General features: G+C 40.7%; 1 protein-coding gene across 4 annotated transcripts in view; it reads left to right on the forward strand.

Moving 5' to 3' along the window:
• Positions 1-22,002, forward strand: part of LOC121282515 (plasma membrane calcium-transporting ATPase 1-like) — a 270,618-nt gene that overhangs the window by 85,943 nt on the left and 162,673 nt on the right. For 2 of the 4 annotated variants that reach the window (XM_041196228.1, XM_041196231.1), the window contains exon 1: positions 20,366-20,509. The exons of the other annotated variants lie outside the window; for them this stretch is intronic. The gene's annotated coding sequence lies outside the window, so the exon portion shown is untranslated. Of the gene's footprint in view, positions 1-20,365; positions 20,510-22,002 lie in introns of those variants that run through there. 4 annotated transcript variants of the gene reach the window in all.

A 22,002-nucleotide genomic window follows, 5' to 3' on the forward strand; every position in this document is an offset into this window, starting at 1 on the left:
CAGAACAAAATTGACAGGAGTACATTATAAGGATCTCTAGGCCAACAAAAACAACAACATGCATGTCTCCTGAATCATTTGAAAGCACTTCATTCAGGAGACCTAATATCATTTGAATTGTGTAAACTTTTTAATAAATGGCTATTAATTTATTGCTTTTATCCCACTGCATTGTCAACTAAAGTCAAGCGTGAGACATGCCCATAGAGTTTTTAAGCTAAAATTTTATGACAAAAGATGCATTGCATATGTTAGCAGTGTTTGTATAGATTGCCTGATCAAATCTAATTGCTACTTACGAATATAACTAAAATAAATTGAAGTTAAGACTCATCAATGATACAGTTTTAAATAGTGCAAGAACGAAGACCTGGGGTGTATACACACATGTCTTTGAAGGCAGCACGAGAAGCCAAAAAGCTGTTAAAATGGCATACAAGACCCTTGGATTTATGATTAGAGGCTTAAGAGACAACAAACAATGAAGTTATGATAAACCCCTATATGGCACTGGTTAGGCCTGTTATGACGCAGTAGATATGTGCCAGGCCGATCAAATCCATGAGGGAACTTGATCATGCGGGCACAACGATTTTGCAATTTGTATTTTATTTCGAGATGCGTGCCCTGAGTTCATAGTAATAAGTCCACCAAGACTCGAGATTTTTTACAAAACTAAATTAAACATTTATTAACAAAATAAAAGATTTCAAGCATGTACATAGGTGTACAAATTCCTACTATAATAATTCCTAAAACCCCTAATTAATCTGGTTTCCAGTTACACCCCAGTTAAGGCAACAGTAAACAAAAAAATTAGATTTTAAATAAATTCCAGCCAGTTAACGCAATACCCTGGACAGAAGAATTCAAAATGACTTTGCCCAGATTCGGTTTCTGTAGACAGCAAGCTTAATGCACAACTACTGGAGGCTTTTCACACTTCTGGTAGACCTTACAATGCCTTCCTCTGACACACAGCTTCAATCCTTCATACTTGTTTCTCCCTTTTAATACAAATTCCATTGTTCCCATATGTCTTTTGACCTTTACCTTTCTCAATATAAATCATTTCATGCTGCTAATATTGTCAGTAACCTTTGGGAAAAATAAACACACTGCTTGGCCTAGCTCCTCTGACTAGGTGTAACATCCTACCATCTCTTTGAAATTCAAACTACCCTGATTTATTTAAAAATGCAAATTCTCCTCATTTCACCTTCTAAAACTTCAGCCTTGTTTACATATTTAGCATTTGAAACCTAGCTGCTTTTGATGAGCGAAAGCCAGCAGACCAACTGTCTCAAATCAATCACAATAATATTATGAGAATTATTATACTTCCATGACAGGGCTCAGCTTGTAGCATTCTGGCCAATCCTGACACGACACTTTAGGAATCATGTGAAGGCCTCTGGGTGCAGTGGAAATTTACTAGAATGGTACTGGGCTGAGGGACTTAAGTTACATAGAGAGACTCAAGAAAGTAGGGTGGCTCTCTTTGGAATAAAGAAGATTAAGGGAAGATTTGATAGGTGCTCAGATCTTAATTGAAACAATTTTTTTTTGCACTGGAATGAACAGCCTGAAAGGTTAAACCAGACACGGTAATAATTTGCAAAAAAGAATTGGCTAACTGCTTGAAAAGGAAAACTCAGCTATGGGGAAAGGGCAGCAGATTGGAATAAATTGGATATCTGTATCAAAGAGTTGGCAAATGATAGGCTGAGTGGCCTCCTGTGCTGTAGGATTCTATGATTTGATGCAATGGGTTGAAAACCTGCCTTTGCATTCCCAGGGTGTGTGTTGATCAGTAGAGGCAGCACAGTTTAACCTTGAGGTTGAAGGTATGGAGTATATTTGTTTTGACCCTTTGCTCAGTGTAGATCTCTCCTCACAGCATGTCACAATTCAACCGGTCAAGATTTCAGTCATCCTGTGTAAACACAAGCAATATTGTCTTTCCACGTATGTCAGACAAGAGTAGATCAATGAAAAAATGCAGCAGCTTTATGTGAAATCACTTTGTACGTGCCTTTTTTTTTTGCTGGGTTTTCACATTGCTTTGAATCAATGATCACAATGAATCTCCCCCCTTTAGCGACATGTTTTCTCACTTCTATATAGAGTCTGATAAAGATATAATGTATACTGTGAATAATTCCAGACAGGATACATTCTTGTCAGACCATTTGATGGTCCTTCCATTCCTTTTTTCTTCATCCATGAGACATGGGTGTGGCTGGGTAGGCCAGCATTTATTGCCCATCCCTAACGTGGAGTAGGTACACCTGCAACGCTGTTGGGGGATGGGGGAGGGGAGATCCAGGATTTTGACCCAACAACAGTAAAAGAACAGTGATATATTTCCAAGTCAGGATAGTGAGTGGCTTGGAGGGGAACTTCCACACCTATTTGATTAGCTTTTGGTCTCTCCAGGTTAACATGACACATATATGTATCCATCTATCTATATCATTCTAATTGAAGCTTTCAGCTAAGCAATTATTTAGTATGGAGAATGATTTATTTCTTGTAACATAATGTGATAATCCGTTTGCCACCTTGATTGCAGTGTCTGTCTACTGATGACTATTACCTAACCTGAAATTATATAACATCCAGTGTTTCTATGAATATTTTTAGTAAAGACCTTAGGTCATGCCAAGCAGTCGTTAAGGGCCTGTTGTGTAGGAGTTAGACCATTTGTAGTGAACCCTAAGAAGTAGAAGATTCTGGCAGTCTCTTGACTAGAGCAGTTTAGAATGGATTGGGAGGTAGTGTGAGACTGGAAGGTACTTCAACTAGATAGTGAGGCACTAAGAAGCGTCAATATATTTTCTTCATCCTCTGTACTCGTGCATGTGTCACTTCTCCAGACCTATAAGTGTCATTGTGCAGGGAAAAGTAGGGACTGAACTGCCTTAACAGCTGAAAATCGGTAGTTAAGTAGTGGAGAAGAGTGGTTTAGCAGCCAGCTCGCCGTGCTATAGAATGCTGGGATATTCACAGCTACAGTGCGCCTTTTGCACTGGGCTAGCCACCCCAATGGTCGTTGCTCCCAATGCGGTCTCCTCTACATTGGAGAGACCAAACGCACACTGGGTGATTGCTTTGCGGAACACCTTCTGTCCGTCCGCAAGCATGACCCAGACCTCCCTGTCGCTTGCCATTTCAACACACCACACTGCTCTCATGCCCACATGTCCGTCCTTGGCCTGCTGCAATATTCCAGTGAAGCTCTACACAAACTGGAGGAACAGCACCTCATCTTCTGACTAGGCACTTTGCAGCCTTCTAGACTTAATACTGAGTTCAACAACTTCAGATCATGAACTCTCTCCTCCATCCCCACCCCATTTCCGATCCCCCCCCGACCTTTTCCAATAATTTATAATTTTTTATTTATTGTTTATATATTTTTCTTTTCCCACCTATTTCCATTATTTTTAAATGTATTTCCATCCATTGTTTTATCTCCACCTTTTTAGCTTATTTCGATCCTTTCCCCCCATCCCACCCCCACTTGGGTTATCTGTCACTTGTTCGCCCTGCTTTCCACCCTTAATGTCATCATTAGCACATTCCTCAGCTAATATCACCACCGTCAACACCCCTTTGTCCTTTTGTCTATGACATCTTTGGCAATCTCTTCTTTGCCTCCACCTATCACTGGCCCTTGACACAGCTCTACCTATCCCACCCCTCTCAACCAGCTTATATTTCACCTCATTTCTATATTTCTTAGTTCTGATGAACAACCATACGGACTCGAAACATTAACTGTATTCCTCTCCACAGATGCTGTCAGACCTGCTGAGTTTTTCAAGCTAATTTTGTTTTTGCCTGGACTAATGATCTGGAGAGCTCATTTCAAATTCCACCATGGCAGCTGGAGAATTTGAATTCATTTAATTAAATACATCTGGAATTAAAAGCTAGTATCAGTAATGGTGACCACAAAACTACTGATTGGTGAACCAGATGGGTCTTTAAATAGTGATGTCCTTTAAGATGGCAAGCTACACTGTGGGTGTCCCTACAATGCATGGACTGCAGCAGTTCAAGAAGGCAGCTCTCAAGAGTAATTAGTGATGGGCAATAAATGCTGGCTTAGTCAGTGACAGCCACATCCAATGAATGAATAGAAAAAGTGCTGGCCTGGCTAGCAATGTTCATATCCTGTGAATTTTTTTAAAGATTGCCTGCTTGATGGGAAAACCTGTCTCAAAAATAATGGCGGCATTTTAACCTGTTGCAGCAATTAATAACTTCTTATATCCATAATTTAAAGCACAAATGATTAGATGTTCAAGGTGCACTGCCAGACGTTTTGCCTTGTTGACAATGCTAGTAATATTGCTGGTAATCTTTTTTGAAATATTACTTTCAAGATGCAAGAATATTGTCCATTTAACTGTACATTTCCCTGAATCTTAAGCCATGTTTACCACCGAAAATTCTCTGAATTTAAAGAACCATAGCGTTGCCTTTTTAAAATCTACCTTAGCATGTTGACATCACTACTTCTGCAGAAGCTAGCTGCAGTTTCTCTTTGTTGAAATACAAGGGACCACACTGCATCATTAGAATTGAAATGTTAATTGTTTTTTGGAATAGATAGCTGTGTGACAGCTGGAGGATTTTTGCTTCCTAATCTGGAAAGATTCCCAAGGTTGTAGCTTCTGAGCTCCTCTTCCTTCACTTATACATGCACCTTTTTTTGACATTTTGCCAACAACCATAAAAGCATTTGATGATACATGGCTTTGTTCCCTGCTGTTTTGTAGAATAGTTATGTATTCTAATAATCCTACTGTTAACCCTGCTGCTGTCCTGTCATATATTACAGCCAGGATGTTAACTAAAGTTAAAAGTAATGGAAGCATCTTTTGAAATGGTCAGTAGGTTCTGTAGTTTGTGATGCCTTTCAATAAAATGTAACTTGTAAAGCTAGCTGTGTCCACAACCATTAGCGCATCTGCTACAATTTTCATTTTCCGGTCTCCTAAACTGTGCCTTTCAATGCTAGCATACACACTTATTCTGCTGTAGCCTGAAGCAGTAACTGTTGTTGTCGTGACTCAGTGGGCACTTCCTTGTTCTAAGTAATGATGCAGTGGGCTATGTCTTCTGGTGGTAAATGCAGTGAGCAGTGTCCTCCATCTGTTAATCATTGAAGCGAGTGGTGTTGCTCCAGCAGTTCTTTCATTTCTGAATTATCCGGCGCATTTCCCTTTTTAGCACAAGCGGTGAGAGTCTTTTTATTCCCCCTCAAAAAAGGGCTGATTAGTTACCCTTGTGTTTAGAATACAAAAGCAAGAAGATAATTCTGAGCTTGCACAAGAAAAACCCGCAGTTGGCGCACTGTCAGGTTTGGTTGCTGGATCTTAAATATTAAAACAATGGAAAAGGTGCAGATCCACTGCAGTGTTCCCATGGATGAAGGTTTGCAATTATGAGAAGAGTTGTTTTTTTTTTTTTGACGAGCTAAGTTATTTTGATGGGTTAGAGTTCTTGAACATTATAATCTAAATTGATAGCTTGTTTCCACTGCTTGGTTAGATGGTAATAAGAGGGCACAAGTTTAAGATAATTAAAGTGGTGCTTAGAGGAAAAAAAAAATCTCTACAGAGTGGTTAGGATTCTCTGCCAGAAACCCGTATTGAATCAGAGTCCTTAGGGGATTACATAGTTGCTTGAAAAAAGGAATATTAAAGGCTCAAATGATTTGAGGAAGAGAGTGGAATTAGATTGGGTGGTTCATGGGGTAAAAACACCATACATTTCAGGGACCAAATGATCTGTTTCTGTGTCTTTTTACATATTGATTCTGCTGTATTTTTAATGTAGTCAGAAGGGGAATGCTTTTACATGGCAGGTATAGTGTTTGTCTTGTGAAACTATAAGATTTTATTTTTTTAAAAAAGTAAAGCTAAATGTTAAATAGATAAAATGCACAGTAGAATCCAGATTTTTTGCTTTCAAAAGAGGAAAAAATTCAAGCAATTTGGTGGGATTTGTACTCTGTTGGGGTTTAATATCAGAAACCAGGTTTGGAATGTTGGATTTGCAATCTCATTGAGTTGGGAGAACATCGGTTAGCTGGGAGACCCCGTTGCTGCTTATAATCTATGTACCGTGACGTATTGATTTTAATTACAGTATGTTCCATGCCACTGCATACAGACAGCTGCAAATGCTAATCTTCAGTATAATCAAACTAATTTTACAGCATCTGCACAAGCAGCAAATTGGCTGCTGACCTTGTCTGCTTTGTGTTATTTCTGCCGATTTATGATCTGAATGGTGACATGGTGGGCACGCACGGTCCTCTGTAGTGTGTAATGAGAAGAAGCTATTTGAATTCAGTGCATTAACAAAGGCATTTTGCCTAAAATGTTGAATGTGTTGATGTTGGCTTTAAGATAAAATTACAAACAGCGTGTTAGGCATTAAGGCACTAACAGCATCTTCGGGCACTAGCAGCATTTCCAGCTATAAGTTTAATATTTATCGGTATTTGTAGAAAAAAGATTTCCATTTTATGATGAATGTTAGCCAGAAATTCACCCTCCATGGCTTCTCTTCCTGCTTCCGTGCTGTTACCTCTGGAGTCTCCAAGGATCTATTTGATTAGTAACACTGTTTGTTTGGCATTCAGTACTGGATGAGCAGAAATTTCCTCCCAGTTAAATATTGAGAAAATAAAAGCCATTGCCATTGCTACAAACTCCATTCCTTGTTTCCTGCCTGAGGGTGAACCAGACTGTTCACAACCTTGGTGTCCTATTTGACCATGAGCTGACCTTCTGAACCCATATCCTTTCCATTACCAAGATTACTTATTTTTCCCTTTGTAACATCGCCCATATCCACCCCACCGTAGTTTATCCGCTGTTGAAACGTTCGTTTATGTTTATAGCTCTAGACTTGACTATTCCAATGCTGTTCTGACTGATCTCCCACTTTGCACCCTCCATAAACTTGACCTCAGCCAAAGCTCTATTGCCAGTATCTTAACTCGCATTAAGTCCAGTTCACCCATCACCCCTATGCTTATTGGCTCCAGGTTTGTCAGTGCCTCTCTTTTTTAAGTTCTCATCTTTGTTTTCAAATTCCTTCATGGCCTTGCCCCTTCATATCTCTGTGACCTTCTCCAGCCCTTCCACCCTTTTAAGTTGTTGGTATTCCTGCTGATTCCTGATTTAATTGTTCCACCATTGGAAGCTCTGAGCTCTGGAAACCTCCTCCCTAAACCTTTCTACCTTTCTCTCCTCCTTTTAAGACACTCCTTTCTAAAACTGGACTCTTTGACTGGGATTTTGGCCACCTGTTTGAACATTTCCTTCTATGGTTTGGTGTCACATTTTTGTTTGATTAACATTCCTGTGAAGCACCTTGGGATATTTTACTATATTAAGGAGCTACATAAATACAAGTTGTAGTTGGTAGGTAGAGGATAGGTTTGAAGATAATATTGCACAAATACAGGAATTGGGGGTTTAATATGCTGACTTTGCTTTTAAAAAAAAAAAGCTGCTAAACCATCCTGTAAAATAATGGTACTGCATTTTACATGTTCCTGTTCCGTAGCTGCCTTAGCTACTTAAATTGACTTGACTGACTGGCTTGTGATGGAGTGCAGTGGTTAGCGCTGTTGCTACACAGCTCCAGAAACCTGGGTTCAATTCTGATCTTGGGTGTCTGTCTGTGTGGAGTTCTCCCTGTGTCTATGTGGGTTTCCGCCGGATGCTCTGGTTTCCTCCCACTGCCCAAAGCGATGGTTAAGTGGATTGGCTACGGTTAAATTGCCCCTTTAGTGTGTGTCTGTGCGTGCACGTGTGAGTTTGTGCCCTGTGATGGTTTGGCGTCCTGTCCTGGGTGTACCCCACCGAACATCCATTGCATGCCGGGATGGGCTCTGACTCCTCGCAATGCTGAATTGGATGAAGTGGTTCTGGAAGGGTGTGTGTGTTTTTTTTTAGTATACACTAGTTCATTCTTCTTTTCCTTCAAACCCCTACCACTGTTTCCATTTAAATATTTAGGCTGCTAACAGCATATAGGTGTTGTCATTTAACAGGACAATATAGAAGGAAAAAATCCTGTAAGTTTTTGGGTGGGATTTTCTGTACCCGCCCGCCGCCAGGATCTTCTGGTCCCACTGCAAGTCAGCGGACTTCTGGCTGGGCACTTCCTCCCCTGCAACGGGTTCCACCTGTGACGGGGCCGGAAAATCCCACCCATTGTGTCCAGGTATTGTAGCTTGAGCTTATTTGGAAGATCCTTATGGGCAAGGATATTAATTCATCCTTTAAAAAATTAACGATGTGATGTGCATATTTTTGCTAAATGCTTATCTCCATCATTTTTGGGTGGAAAAATCCTCCATTCGATCATCAAGTCTGTAATCTGCACTATTGAGCATTTCAATCAATGAGGCAGTGACGGTGGGAACTACTGACCACAAACCTTTCCCTAAAAGAAACATTTGCCATTTTTAAAATCTTTCTTTTTGTAGTTGATCTAGTTAAGCCTGTTGAACACACCCATTGCTAATTTCTTTGACATTGTGGCATTCGGCATCTGTGGGAAATTGATCTTTTTTGTGGCTGCAACAATTTTCTCATCTCGCAATTTTATGACATTTGCTGTAAATGAATTACTTGGCAGCTCCACAAACTCAGGGTTTTACAGAATCTACTGAATTTATTGTGGTTTGATACTTTTATTTTTGAAGTTACAAAATATCCCAGTAATGTCCTAGTTTGACCTCAGACTTTGACTCTTTGCCGACCATCTGCTTATGTGGGCTTTCCTACCACACCAGATTTTGTTTTAACTTGGTTATTGCCAATACTATATCCTGAAGTTGCCATACAGTAGGAAGAAAAATGATCATCAATATATTATCCTCCAAGAGAATTAAAAAATCCAAAAATAGTTATCTAGCACCATTATCTGGAAAAGACCATTGGCTGATTCCAGCTCAAATAAAGAGACCAGTATCTATGGCCATTAGTATAGAATCAGCTTTCTTCATCAGTACTGACTGACCTACACTTAAAAGATATCTAAGCGTCTGCAACACTTATCATGCCGTTGCTTTTGGAGACTTAACCAGAACCACAAACCTGAAAGTAGCAGTCCTACCATAATAAAGCATTTTGAGTTAGATTAGTTTTTCATTAGGATGCCATTCACTGATTTAGACATCAATATTTCATATAAGGCTAGGAACCATCGAAAAACTATTACAACAGTTTTTAAAACTTTTTTTAAGATATCCGTTAGATTTTATTTTGTTTGAAATAGAACTTCTAATTTAATATATATTAGTTCTCTGGTATTTCTCAACTCTGATTTTCAGAAATATGCTGCATATTTCTTTTTGTGCATTTGAAGTGTTTTTTGAGGTGGTTGAAGGGCTTGGGGACTATATTGGTACCCATGTAAATTTGAAAGTGCTTTTCTTTATTTTTTAAAGTTAAGTTTGCGAAGTTTTATCGAGTTCTGTGCTGTCACATTTAAGGATTTCTGTTCTGTTTTGGAATATGGTTGTGGATACTGACTTTTAATTTTAGGGTAACCCAGCCACTTTTCCTGATCCTTCACATAAATTAAATTAGTCTCTCAAGATTTGAGTTTATAAATGGGTTTCAACTCATTTGGCTGCAGCATGTGCTTCCAATTCAGTTTCTTTAGATCTTGACTGGCCTATAAGTTATCACTTGGAGCTCATTAACATTGCCTGCCAAGTGCAGGCTTGTCCCTATTAAATGCTTTGAATTTTGACCTGTGATTGGCATAGATATTGGTGTTCTCAACAAGACCCATATAAAGAATAACTGCAGAGTGCACAACTTGGGAGCTGGTTTTCTCCAAGAATTCTGTTTTGAGTCATAGTCTTTGATACTTAGTTGAGCGTCATGTTTTGGTTTTTTGGAGGTTTGAGGATCTAATTGAAGTAATTCAAAATGAAAGGTCTAAGTTAAAAGAACAGTGCTAAAGGATGTTAAACTTAAGTTTTATGGTGTGGAGTAATGAGTTTGCACCTATGATTTCCACTTTCATCCCCCTCAACACAGTGAATTCTCCAATCTCTGATGTGCTGCTCTTTAGGGCAGTGATATACAGAGGAAGGGCCAGCACCACAATGTGCCTGGCTGCTGCTCCCTCCTCCATGCACCTTTGCCTGTCAACTCTGCCAGATAAATGGTTTACAATCAACCATTTTGAGACAAATATGTGGTGAAGAACCAGAATATTGATTTGTGATGTTAGATTGTTTCTTGTCTGTGTAAAAACACCCAAACGTCAGGTGATTTTTTGCAAAGAGAAGCCAGCAGCTAAGAGAGGGAGTGGTACTGTAGGCTGCAGAGGGCTTCACAAGGTTTGAGTCTGTGGTTAACTCCTCCAGCCATTAAAACAATTCAAACCACAGACATTTCTTAATGCTTGTGAATGCAACTAACCCATGTGGAGCCCTCTATAGATAATCTATTTTGGTCTCTTAGCTCATGGCCTTTCTTTGGAAAATGCTTGGATTTACAGTAATTTTAAAGTACTTATCTCTTAGCAGATAAGTGGTTTGGCATTTTACTTGCGAGCTGGGCCTCAGAATCATAGCCAATACCTTGGGGCTTCATTGAGCAGACAACTATGACCCAAAATGTTTTTTAAAAAAAGCAGTATGTGTTGACCACTTAAGTGATTAGAGGAGTTGGTGATTATTAATATGTTTGCCATTAAATTAATCACCTTTATTGCATCTGGCACTTTTGCACTTTAGTCTGTATTTTTGTTTGAGTAATGCTCGAGCCTGCATTGTCAGAATGTCATTGAGTTGAGAGGTTGCCAGAATGCTCTTTAATGGAAGATGAGTACAGTGGAGAAGGAGTGTAAGTTTCTAATATAGAGGAATGGCCAGGTCATCAGAATCACTGTGCAACAAGTTGCACCTTCACATCTCTTGCTGCAAGGCATTAAACTGGTCTTCTCCTTTTCAGTTGCTTCACTGCCTATCCCTAGTTTTTCTCCTCTGATGAAGGCTGCATCCGCTGTGCCTCTCCCTAATGCAGACCTTTGTAGTGTGGCGCTGTGCAGCATGCAGCAGACCATTACAATGCGGGAGGCGTATTGTCAGGAACCTCCTGATCTGACAAGACACCAAAACCCCTGCTGCAGCAGTCCTGTGATGTGCTCAGTAACGATCTTCTTGTTCCATAGGCATGCTGGGTTGCAGAGGGATGACATGAGCCACACATGCGAGGGTTATCACTCTTGCCCCCAGCAGCTGTCCTGCAAAATTACTGGGCAGGTGAATTATTGAGATAGTGGACTCTCTTAGGCTAGCTACTTCATGATATCTCCTTGGGTATCTTGCATGTTTTTTTTTCTGTTACCAGACACCAGGTACCCAATTTTTAACTCTTAAGTGAATGGGTTTTGAGTGCATTAAAATCTCACCCTAGATATTTGTTAATGGAGTAGTGGGCTTTCCTATTGAAGCATGCTGGTGTTCTGATGCCCTGCTCGTAAAATATGTGCAATGAGTGATGGCCTGACTGTGAAGGAAGGCAGCCACCGCTGCAAGTTCTTGAGCTGTCTCGTGTGGACTTTGGGCGTTGTGGAAGATGATGTGTTGCTCGGCTCTGGCAAACACAGTGTCAGTGACTTGCTTCTTACTGCAGTTGTGTACTGCAGATTGTGGAGATGTCCCTGCAGTAGACTGAAAGGAGCCATTTGCGAACAAGTTGAGGGCTGTGATGACTTTGACAGCTACTGACCTGCTGGCACAAGACCTATAGCAGCCTGCCTGGGGACATGCATTGCTCCTGATGCACTGCTGTTCGGACAGTTCCAAGAAAGTGATTGTTGGCCTGAACACTCTGTGCCCAGTATGTCTTGCTACAGGCAACCCCATTACCTGCTGTCTTTTAATAGGCGCAGGTGCTGGTTATTCAAGCTGCTGTTGCGATTCTTCCTGTAACTGTTCCTCCGTACAAATGAAACTGATAATAAATAGCACCCATTATAAGCAGATAAAGTTTATCGAGAGTGAAGAGGCAAAATCAAAGTGCAAAAGAGGCAATTTGGAAGGTGGAAGCTCTCCAAGCGATCGAGTTGGCGCAACGATCCTGCAATCGAATTAGCTGCAGGGAAGTACCCCTTTAAATACTGCCTGAGCATCTCAGAGGCACAAGTCATGCTGGGTTTAACTGGCTGGTTTGGCACTGGGTGTGACTTCTATCATGTATAGATGTGTTAGTCCCCAACCTTTAGCAGCCTCCAAAAAGTACATGGTTAAAATGATGCCAGGTGCAGGTTTATTGGTGACACATAAGTGTATAACAACCAGTCTTCCCTGTTCTTATTGGATGGACAGGGTTAAAATTGTGCCTCTCGTTTGTCTATTTTTGTTCAATTAGAATTTCGGATAGTCACTGGATGAACCATTTTATATCAATTGAGCATTGTCAAATCAACCTTATCACTTATGTTGCTGATGCAGCAGATTAGGTTAATTTGGGATGGGTTAACTATCAACTGAAGTACATTAGTGTATTATAGAAATGATTGTGGATGCTTTATCACTATTTAATAAGCCAAACCAAAACCATTTAGCTGATTAAAACCACATGCATTTTCTTGAAATCAAATTTGCCTTTCTCAATTTTCATCAGTATTAATTGCAAAACAAAATGGCAAATTTGGCTTGCTGACAAGGTCTTGAAACTGTGCTAAAGTTTGTGCATTTAGTACTTTGCTACATCATACCCTTCACAATTTAAGAAACTCACTCTACTTATAAACAGCTTTGTGTAGGGTTCCTTCATTCATTCAGACATATATACCGTTTGGATCTAAATCGTCTAATTTTTTGAATCGTCATTTAGAGTTTTCAAGGACAAAATTTAGTCATGTATAAAGAGTTGGACGTTGTTTATAAGTAGATCATTGGAACAGGTATGTGTGCAATTGAAATCTCTAAACTATGATCAAATACTTTTATGTAAACCTTGCAACAAATTGTATTTATATAGTATGTTTAATGTAATAAAATGACTCGTTATAAAGCAAAATTCAACACTGAGCTACATAAGGAGATATTGGGGCAGATGACCAAAAACTTGGTTAAAGTTATTGTTTGAAGGAGCGTTTTAAAGGAGAAAAGTGAGTTAGCAAGGTGGAGAGAGTTAGGGAGGGAATTCCAGAGCTAAGGGCCCAGGCAGCTGAAGACACGGTCACCGATGGTAGTACGATTAAAATTGGGGATGCTCAAGAGGCCCGAACTGGAGGATTGTGGCTATCTTGAAGAGATGTAGGGTTGGAGGAGATTACACAGGTAGGGAGGGGGGAATGTCATGGAGGGATTTGAAAACACGCTTGAGAATATTAAAATAGAGACGTGCAGATTAGACTTGGTAGGAACAGATCCAAACTGCAGAGCCCTTTGGAGAGGTGAGATTCCTTTTTGGAGAGGTACGATACCCACTTTGGATATGGTCCCAGAATACCTTTGGGAGAGGTAAAGTGCTGTTTGGTGTTGTTAGAAGTGGACATAATTATGTGTAAAAAGCGCATAAACTCATTGGGACTGTCAAAAGCAACTGTCAAGCTGTCGAAATATTTAAAGCTCCTGCCCTTTAAATCTTTGGAAAAACTTTGAAGTGTTTAAAAAAAATCATTGCTTGCAATTTCACTGTCACTCTGTTGATATAAAGCTGAGGGTTGTAATTACCGGATTTGTACTGCATGACTGATTTTACAACCTTCTGTTATCACAGTGGAATGCCTTTCATTCCAAAGTTTGACAATTCCAAGCGACTCTTTGAAGTGGGACTATGAGTTCTAATGCTTGTTTTATAAGGGATATTAAGCACTTGAATGAAATGTTTATTTTTATAGGGATTATGTAGTTGACAGAATTTAAATGTAGTGAATAGGTTTTTTTGAAAGATTGTCAATTGCAGGCCACTGTTTTTTAAAAAAACAATTAGAACTTTGGCTCCTGAGGTCTTCCCATGTATACTGGGTGAGTTGGCATAACAGATGCAAAGAATGGTAAGTGGTGGGGCATGGGTTGGTACTGTTGGCATAGGGGATATAAACAGCCATGGGATGAGTGGAGGGGCATAGGTTGGAATGGAGGGTTGGGGGCCACGGGTATGGGTAGAGGGCATGAGATGGCATGGGTTTGCATGGATGGGGAGTGTGTGGAGGAGCTGATGGGTGAGGGCTGGAAGGCTTTTTTTTTGTTTTAAAAATCTTGTGACAAAGTGCCAGTGCACTGAGGCAGGCTTTCCACCCAGCCCGCCTCTGCGCTCATATGTGAGTCACCTGGCCCAGCTCCCAGAGAACCCTGCCACCCGGGAACAAAAATCCCACCTCCTGGGCACTTTCTTCCAGGTACTTGCTTCTGGATCTGGTTTGCAGAGCCAGAAAATGTACTGACTCTTGTGCTCCTGATGTGGGAGTGAAAATTCAGGCCAAAGTTTATATAAGTGAAAGGGGGAATGGTTTATAATGGACATTTAAGCTTAACTGTAGAATAAAGAAAATAAAATTTCCCTTCGGAAGAAACTCTGCATAGTTGTGTCATTTGTAGTCCAAGATAAAAACAGAGTAAAACTGCCCAGTTTTATTCCCAAATATTGCTGTAATTTATGGCTTCTGACACTTTGATATTGTTTGGATTTTAAGCCTTTTCCCCATTTGTTCATGGGATATGAGCGTTGCTGATAAGGTGAGCATTAATTGTCCATCCCTAACTGCCTTGAGAAGGTTGTGGTGAGCTGCCTACTTAACCACTGAAGTCCGTATGGTGTAGGCACATCCACAGTGCTGTTGGGGGGGGGGGTGAAATTCCAGGATTTTGACCCAGCGTCAGTGGCGAAGCCACAATATACTTCCAAGTCAGGCTGGTGTGTGTAACTTGGAGGTGGTGGTGTTTATCCTAGTGTCTGCTGCTCTTGTTCTTCATTTATTCTTTGGGATGTGGCCGTTGTTGGCAAGGTTAGCATGGTTGCATCAAGCTGTGCCTAGACACACGGTAAACACCCAAGTGTCACTACATGCTGAGATTCTACCTGTCCCCGGTGTTGCAGGTGGATCTGGCCATGTTGCCTTAGAACACTTCGAGTAGTTGGACGGTGCTGTACCACCTGTCCCTTGTGGAAAAGGTCATGCATGAAAACACCTTTGACCACAAGTCCATCAGGCAGTGATCAGCATGTAACGCCCTAGAGGCCCTACAGGAAAAGGAGATGCTGGATCCGGTTGGATGGTTCCCTAAGCAGATTGTCAGTTATTTTTCAGAATGTCTTGTCACCAAAACTTTCAAACAAGCACCAAGATGCAGCTTGCCTGGTGGTGAGAAAGGATCTTCCCGTCTTATCCTTCCTACAGACCTTGAGTCTTGCCCCTTCTGCACATTACCTTCAAAGTGGCTGTGGTGGGGAAGAAACTATCGTCTGCCTCCTTGTGGAATGTGCCTTTGCAAAGAAGCTCTGGAGAGAAATGCAGTGGTTTTTGTCAGGGTTCGTCCCAAGCAGCCATGTGACACAGGACACTACGCTAAAGGCTGTTCCCAGGGGCGCACATCAAGATAAACATCAACTGTGGCTGGAGGATCATCAACTCAGTGAAAGATGTTCTTTGGTCTGCCTGAAACTTGCTGGTCCCCCCATTGCAAAGAGTTGTCCTTGACCTTGGCACCTTCTAAGGTCCAGGACTATGTTCTGAGGAATACACTAAAGCATAGGGGTGGCCGCCGCAGAGGCGCAATGGGGAAAGGTCACTGTCAAAGCCCTTTCAGCCATAGTACGCCCTTGGCTAAATGCCTGACGAGGAATGTATGTTGGAAATATCAAGAGTATTTACAATTATTTGAGGCATCCTAGTGAAACATGTTGTCTGGAGATTTTCGACTGAATTTTATTGAACTTACAAAACATTTTGATTTGAAAATGACAGCATGTACTTTTACAAATTTTATGAATAAAATATATTTTTGGAGAAAGGATTGTTTACCATTCATAATTGCCCTTGAACTGAGTGGCTTGCTACCACATTGCCGTGGGTCTGGAGTCACATGTAAGGAAGATTTCTTTCCCTGAAGGGTATTAGTGAACCAGATGGATTTTTATGATAATCAGTAGTTTTATGTCACTATTACTAAGACTAGCTTTATATTCCATATTATTAATTGACTTTAAATTCCACCAGCTGCTGTGGTGGGATTTGAACCTGTGTCCCCTGCCTCAGCATTACTAGCCCAGTGACATTACTACAATGCCACCATCTCACACTACCACTCTTCTAGGTGGCAGAAGTCACAGTTATGGAAGGTGCTGTCGAACAATCCTTGATGAGTTGCTGCTGTGCACTTTTTAGATGGTCATCACTGCTGGTGGTGTTGGGAGTGAATGTTTAAGGTGGTGGATGGGTTGCTGATCAAGCAGGTTGCTTTGTCCTGGATGGTGTCAAGCTGCTTGAGTGTTATTGGATCTGCACTCATCCGGGCAAGTGGAGAGTATTCTGTCGCACTCCGGACTTGTACCATGTAGATGGTGGACCTGAGGGGTTTTGGAGTCAGGAGGTGAGTTAACTTTCTGCAGAATATCCAGCCTCTGGCCTGCACCTGTAGCCACGGTATTTATATGGCTGGTCCAGTTCAGTTTCTGGTCAAAGGTAACCAGCAGGGTGTTGATGGTCAGGGGATTCAGTCATGGTGTTGCCATTAATCATCATGGGAAGATGGTGAGATTTTCACTTGTTGGAGATGGTCATTGCCTGGTACTTGTATGGCATGAATGTTGCTTGCCACTTATCAGCCCAAGTCTAAATGTTGTCCAGGCCTTGCTGCATATGGTCATGAACTGCTTCAGTATCTGAGGAGCTACGAATTGTATTGAACACTATGTAATCATCAGTACACATCCCCACATCTGATTGTAAGATGGAAGGAAGGTTGTTGATGAAGCAGTTGAAGATGATTGGACCTAGGGCACTACCCTGAGGACCTCATGCAGCACTGTCCTGGTGCTGAGATATTTTCATCTTTCTGCTGAAAGCTGCATAAATGTCATGTGTGACAAATTGTTTCCAATGGCATGTCTGTTCATTGCTCTTCAGCTTTTAAAGTATAAAGTCAGTTTATATTCTTTGATCAGTCTACAGCAGTGCAAGTTCAAAGGCATGAAAATTTAATTCATGCCAGTGTAGCTGTCAGGTTAAGGATGTGGCTCGTTTAGCTGGGCGGATCCATTTTTCAAACAGATCAAACACGATCAACATCTGTAGGTTGACTTTTTAATTGAAGTATTCCCATATGGATTTTTTTTAAAGTTGCAGCATAGTGGATTACGTTAACATTAGTTCAGTGGATTCCTGCAGGACAAATACATCTCAAGTGTATAACGCAAGGTAGACACCGAAAATTCGTAAGTTGAGTTTCATGGTGATTGCTCGTCAAAAAGCGTGTTCCAGAAATAGAGTAGAATGGATATCTGAGAGCAATTGGCAAGAAAGTAATCTAATCCATCAGTTCAGATGGCATTATAAACTGCAAGAATGAAGGTCAAGCAGTGTGTAGCTATCATCTGAGTGCCAAGTAAAGACTGCTGCCTTGAAATAATTTTAATTTCATAGGGAGGGTTTTTGGTGAGGTAGATGTTAACACACACACACCATGTAGTCAGTCACTGCAGCTTTTAAATATTTAACATTTGAGAAATTTGCGGCTTATTCCTAGGAGTTGTACTCAGCAATAAATGTTATGTTAGAGAAGCTGTTCATTGTGTGTTGAAGATGATTGTTCCTTTAACCTGTTCAGCATTTTCTTTCCTCTGTTTTCCCCCTCCTCCCCCCCTGCAGTAAGTTGATTTTGAATTTCGCTGGCACGTTAACATTTCTCAAGTATCACCACCGTGCACTATTCACACCTAGCAAACTTCTGAGTTGATTGAATTCTTGTAACTTGCAGTTCAGCTTCCGTATATTTTGAACACTAAACACTAGTAAAAATGTGATTTCCATAAACATTTGCGCTCTATTAAAAGATGGACTTCAGGATATTGCAGGTAAATATGAAGAATAGTTCTTTTTGAATGTATTGATCTCATTACACATGGTGACCAGAGTAATTCATCCACTCCAGAAGTGTCACTTGTGCATGGTTATGCATTAATTCATTATAAAATGCTTATTGTTTCGTTTTTTTAAAAGTTTCTGTCCAAAACATCAGGACCTCCTTACTTTAAAACATTTTACTTTTAGAAATGCAAACTCATAAGTGTTTTGTTCATGCTTTTTTTTTTCCATTTTGGAAGTAGCTCAGCCCAACATGGGTTCACCTTGACTGTTGTGTGAATGGGGAACCACCTGATACCAAATGTGCTTGGTCCATTCTAGTGCATTACTTGGTCCTCAGACTATCTGTCTGGTTCCACACTGATAACTGGGTAAATTGCAGATTGTCCTGCAATTCTATAAGCTCAACCTTGCCCCTGTCTCAGCTCCTCTCTTGCTGAAACCCTCATTTTCATGCCTTTGTTAACTCTAGACTTAACCATTCCAATGCACTCCTGGCTGTTCTCCCACATTCTACCCTCCGTGAACTTGAGATCATCCAAGATTCTGCTGACCGTGTAACTTGCAGTAAGTCCTGTTCCCCAATCACCCCTGTGCTCACCGACTGACTATATTAGCTATCCATCAAGCAACACCTTAATTTTAAAATTCTCATCCTTGTTTTCAAATCCTCCATGGTTTTGCTCCTCCCTATCCCTGTAATTTCCCCAACCCCACAACTCTTCGAAATATCTGCACTTCCCTAATTCTGGCCTCTTGCGCATTCCTAATATTAGTTGCTCCACCATTGGAGATTGTGTCTTCAGTTGTTTAGGCCCCAAACTCTGGAATTCCCTCCCTGCACCTCTCCTATCTGTCTACTTCGCTTTCCTCCTTTAAGACACTTCTTGAAATCTACCTCTTTGACCAAGCCTTTAGTCAGCTGACATAATATCCCCTTATGTGGCTCGGTGTTATACTTTGTTTTATAATGTTCCTGTGAGTGCCTTGGGAGGTTTCATTATGTTAAAGGTGCTATGTAAGTAAGTTGTTGTTGTCTGTACTGCACCTATGATTGTAGCTGCATTAGTATAAGCAACCATCACTTTAATTTGGAGTATCTCAATCACTGCTCTATAATCGCACAGAAAGTCCCACTATTAAAGGAATGCAGTAGTTTCAGCAGTAGAATGGTATGACTGTCAACTCAAGTTATGGGTTGAGATCAGGATTGTGACTGACCTTGAATCTGACTTGTCATCAGTGGGTGTGTTTCGCTAGTTCAGGAGCCAGACTGCCAGATGGAACATTTCATTTCAGCCAGGGAGGAAAAGGAAAGATTATGCCAACTGAAATAAATTTCCTGCTTGACCACAGAATGTAATTGATAGTAAACAGAGGAGAGATCAGGCTGTCCTCACCTGAACCAATGCTGTAATAGGATGGCAGAGCTAAATGTTACTGCAGTGTACACAAGTGGGCTTGTGTTTAAATTATAGAGACTTGAGAAGATGGACCTGATTTTTGACTGGGTGGGGTTGCTGGTGGAGGTGTGTGGGGGAGGGGAACAAAGCAAACAATTACAGCCAGAAAATCTGTTTTTTTTAGTATTGAACAGTGATTCGCAATGACTGGAGGTGCTGACTTTGAGCATTTCTGATTCTTTGTAAGGGAACTAAAATAACGTTAATTGATGTCGTCATTTAGCCCATGGTGCATCAGCTGTCAGCATGCTAATTGAGTTTCATCTAATATTTGGTTTGATAATTCCTCTAAGCAATCTTTTACTGTTTTTCTTTTTGCTCCTCCTGGAAATTGGGCTCACCATTTAACTAGTTAAAGTAGGATCATCAGAGCAAACAAAACTGAAGGATATTGTTTAATTCTTTGCAGCTGATTGTTTAAAATGGGTATTGATGGTGAAATTCTTTAATCCATTTTAATGAGTGCCAACATTATCCTAATCTGCTTAACTGTGAGAATAATTGTTCGACTCAGTATGTTTTTAACAGCCAAAGAGATCAGTGACTAGGAAAGAAGGATGTTGAATGTTTTCAATAGCCCTTCCCTTATTAGAACGTCAAGTATTTTCTAAGGAATTGCCTGTGCTTGAATTGCAGTCATGCCTTGGTCTCCCTAGACTAGGCAACTGCAGAGTGATGTTTGCTAGATTTTCCTGGCTGCTCACATTACACGGAACAAAACTGATTTCTCTGGCCCACGGCTGAGTCACTTTTTCATCCAAACATAAACAGACCCCATCAGGAGTAGGGAGTGGGCGATGTGGAACTAAAGCTCATCATGACTGGCCTCTGGGCCTCTGTCAATGACGGTGGAGATGGAGAATGAGCAGTGTCATTTGGGAAAAGCAAATGTTCCGTCAGCTAATCCTGATTTATTGATTTAAGGCAGTTCTCACTGGTACTAGCAGGTAACTTTTAATTGCTTACTACAATTAAATTTGTTGAATGGAGATTACTATTATTATGTCTCTTTCATATTACTGATTACTGAACATATGCTGTTTCCAAGAGATATGTGTACTCTACAAGAGGACAGTGTTAAATGTTCTGTGTCGCAATGTGTGTTTCATCTTTCTGTTGTATGGTTGTTTTTAAAAAAAAAACACAATTCTCATTCTCAGAACCTTTATGGTTCAGGGTTTGGTGGTGTTGCATTGAGGACAGCAGCAAGTATTTTTTGTTTTCTGCTGAGATGACTTGCCAGTGTTTTTGAGGGAGATGTCAGGATGCAACATAGCATTGAGTTTAAATGAAACAAGTCTTTGCAGCTCACGAACATCACGCGTGTGAGTAGCTTACTTAAACACATAGTTACCGTACACAGAAGGCTGTCTTAAAGCTAGCTCTGTGTTTATTCAACAAATGCTAGTGAGATGCTTGTGTAAGATATAAAATCTTTTGGTACTGATAGGGTTACAGGAGCTGTTATAAAAGTGACAAACAGGTGGCTTGATAGCTACAACACCAGTCTGTTTCCAGATTCTCAATTGGGTGACTCAGCTTTGAATTCTTGTTTTGATTTACTGCTTTGCAGTTGTCCTCTCGTGGGGGGGAAGGGGGGGGGGGGGGGGGTGGGGTGGGGTGGTTGTTGGTGGTGTTTATTGACAAGTGTGTCAATTTGGCCAGGTGTCTGAAGGAAGGGAGAGAGACCAGGCTATTAAGGGTCGCCTACTAAACAGTGGTCATGTGTGTGCCACCTGTTGGCTAGACCAAGCAACTGTTGATGTGTGCCTGAAGGGGGATTTTGTAGACTTGTGTTCTCAATTGGTGAAGGGGAAGGACTTTGCCACAAATATTTTCAGAATTAAAACTTTATTAACTCTAAATGCAAATCTAATGTATTTTTACACCATTTATCCTGGAACAGTCACCAAGTTAACCCCTCATTTAATGGAGTCTCCCTTGCTCATAGAATGAAAAATCAATTGCCATTAAATATCCTCAATAGGTCTGTGCTGTGGGAAAACTCTGCATTATATGCTAAAGCTTGCATGAAGGAGTATATTTTTGAGTTTTGCCCTGGTTTGACATTTGTCTCTCTGAAAATATTGAAACCAAAAGCAGTTCAACTTTGGTAGCATTAGAAGTATTAATGTTGTCCTAGTGGTCCCATAGTAGCTGTTGTGTACAAGGGTTAAATCATATGGGATCAGAATCAGAACATCAGTTATGTAGAAACTTGCACTTGTTTTGCTTTTGTTCATGATTGATTTTTTTTTCACATTTCAGAATTAACTCTACAGTTTCTGTACTGGGATTTGGGAGTAGTGGCCTTGGTAAATGGTGGCCTTGGCGAATGAAGGAAGTTCTGCACAGAAAAAGATAGGGAACATACTGAGTGAAGTGTGGGGTGGGAAGGAGGTGTTGTTTAAATACTGCTTCCTTTCATTTATCTGTTCTG

This window comes from Carcharodon carcharias, chromosome 9 (genome assembly GCF_017639515.1).
Source record: "Carcharodon carcharias isolate sCarCar2 chromosome 9, sCarCar2.pri, whole genome shotgun sequence".
Lineage (NCBI taxonomy): Eukaryota > Metazoa > Chordata > Chondrichthyes > Lamniformes > Lamnidae > Carcharodon > Carcharodon carcharias.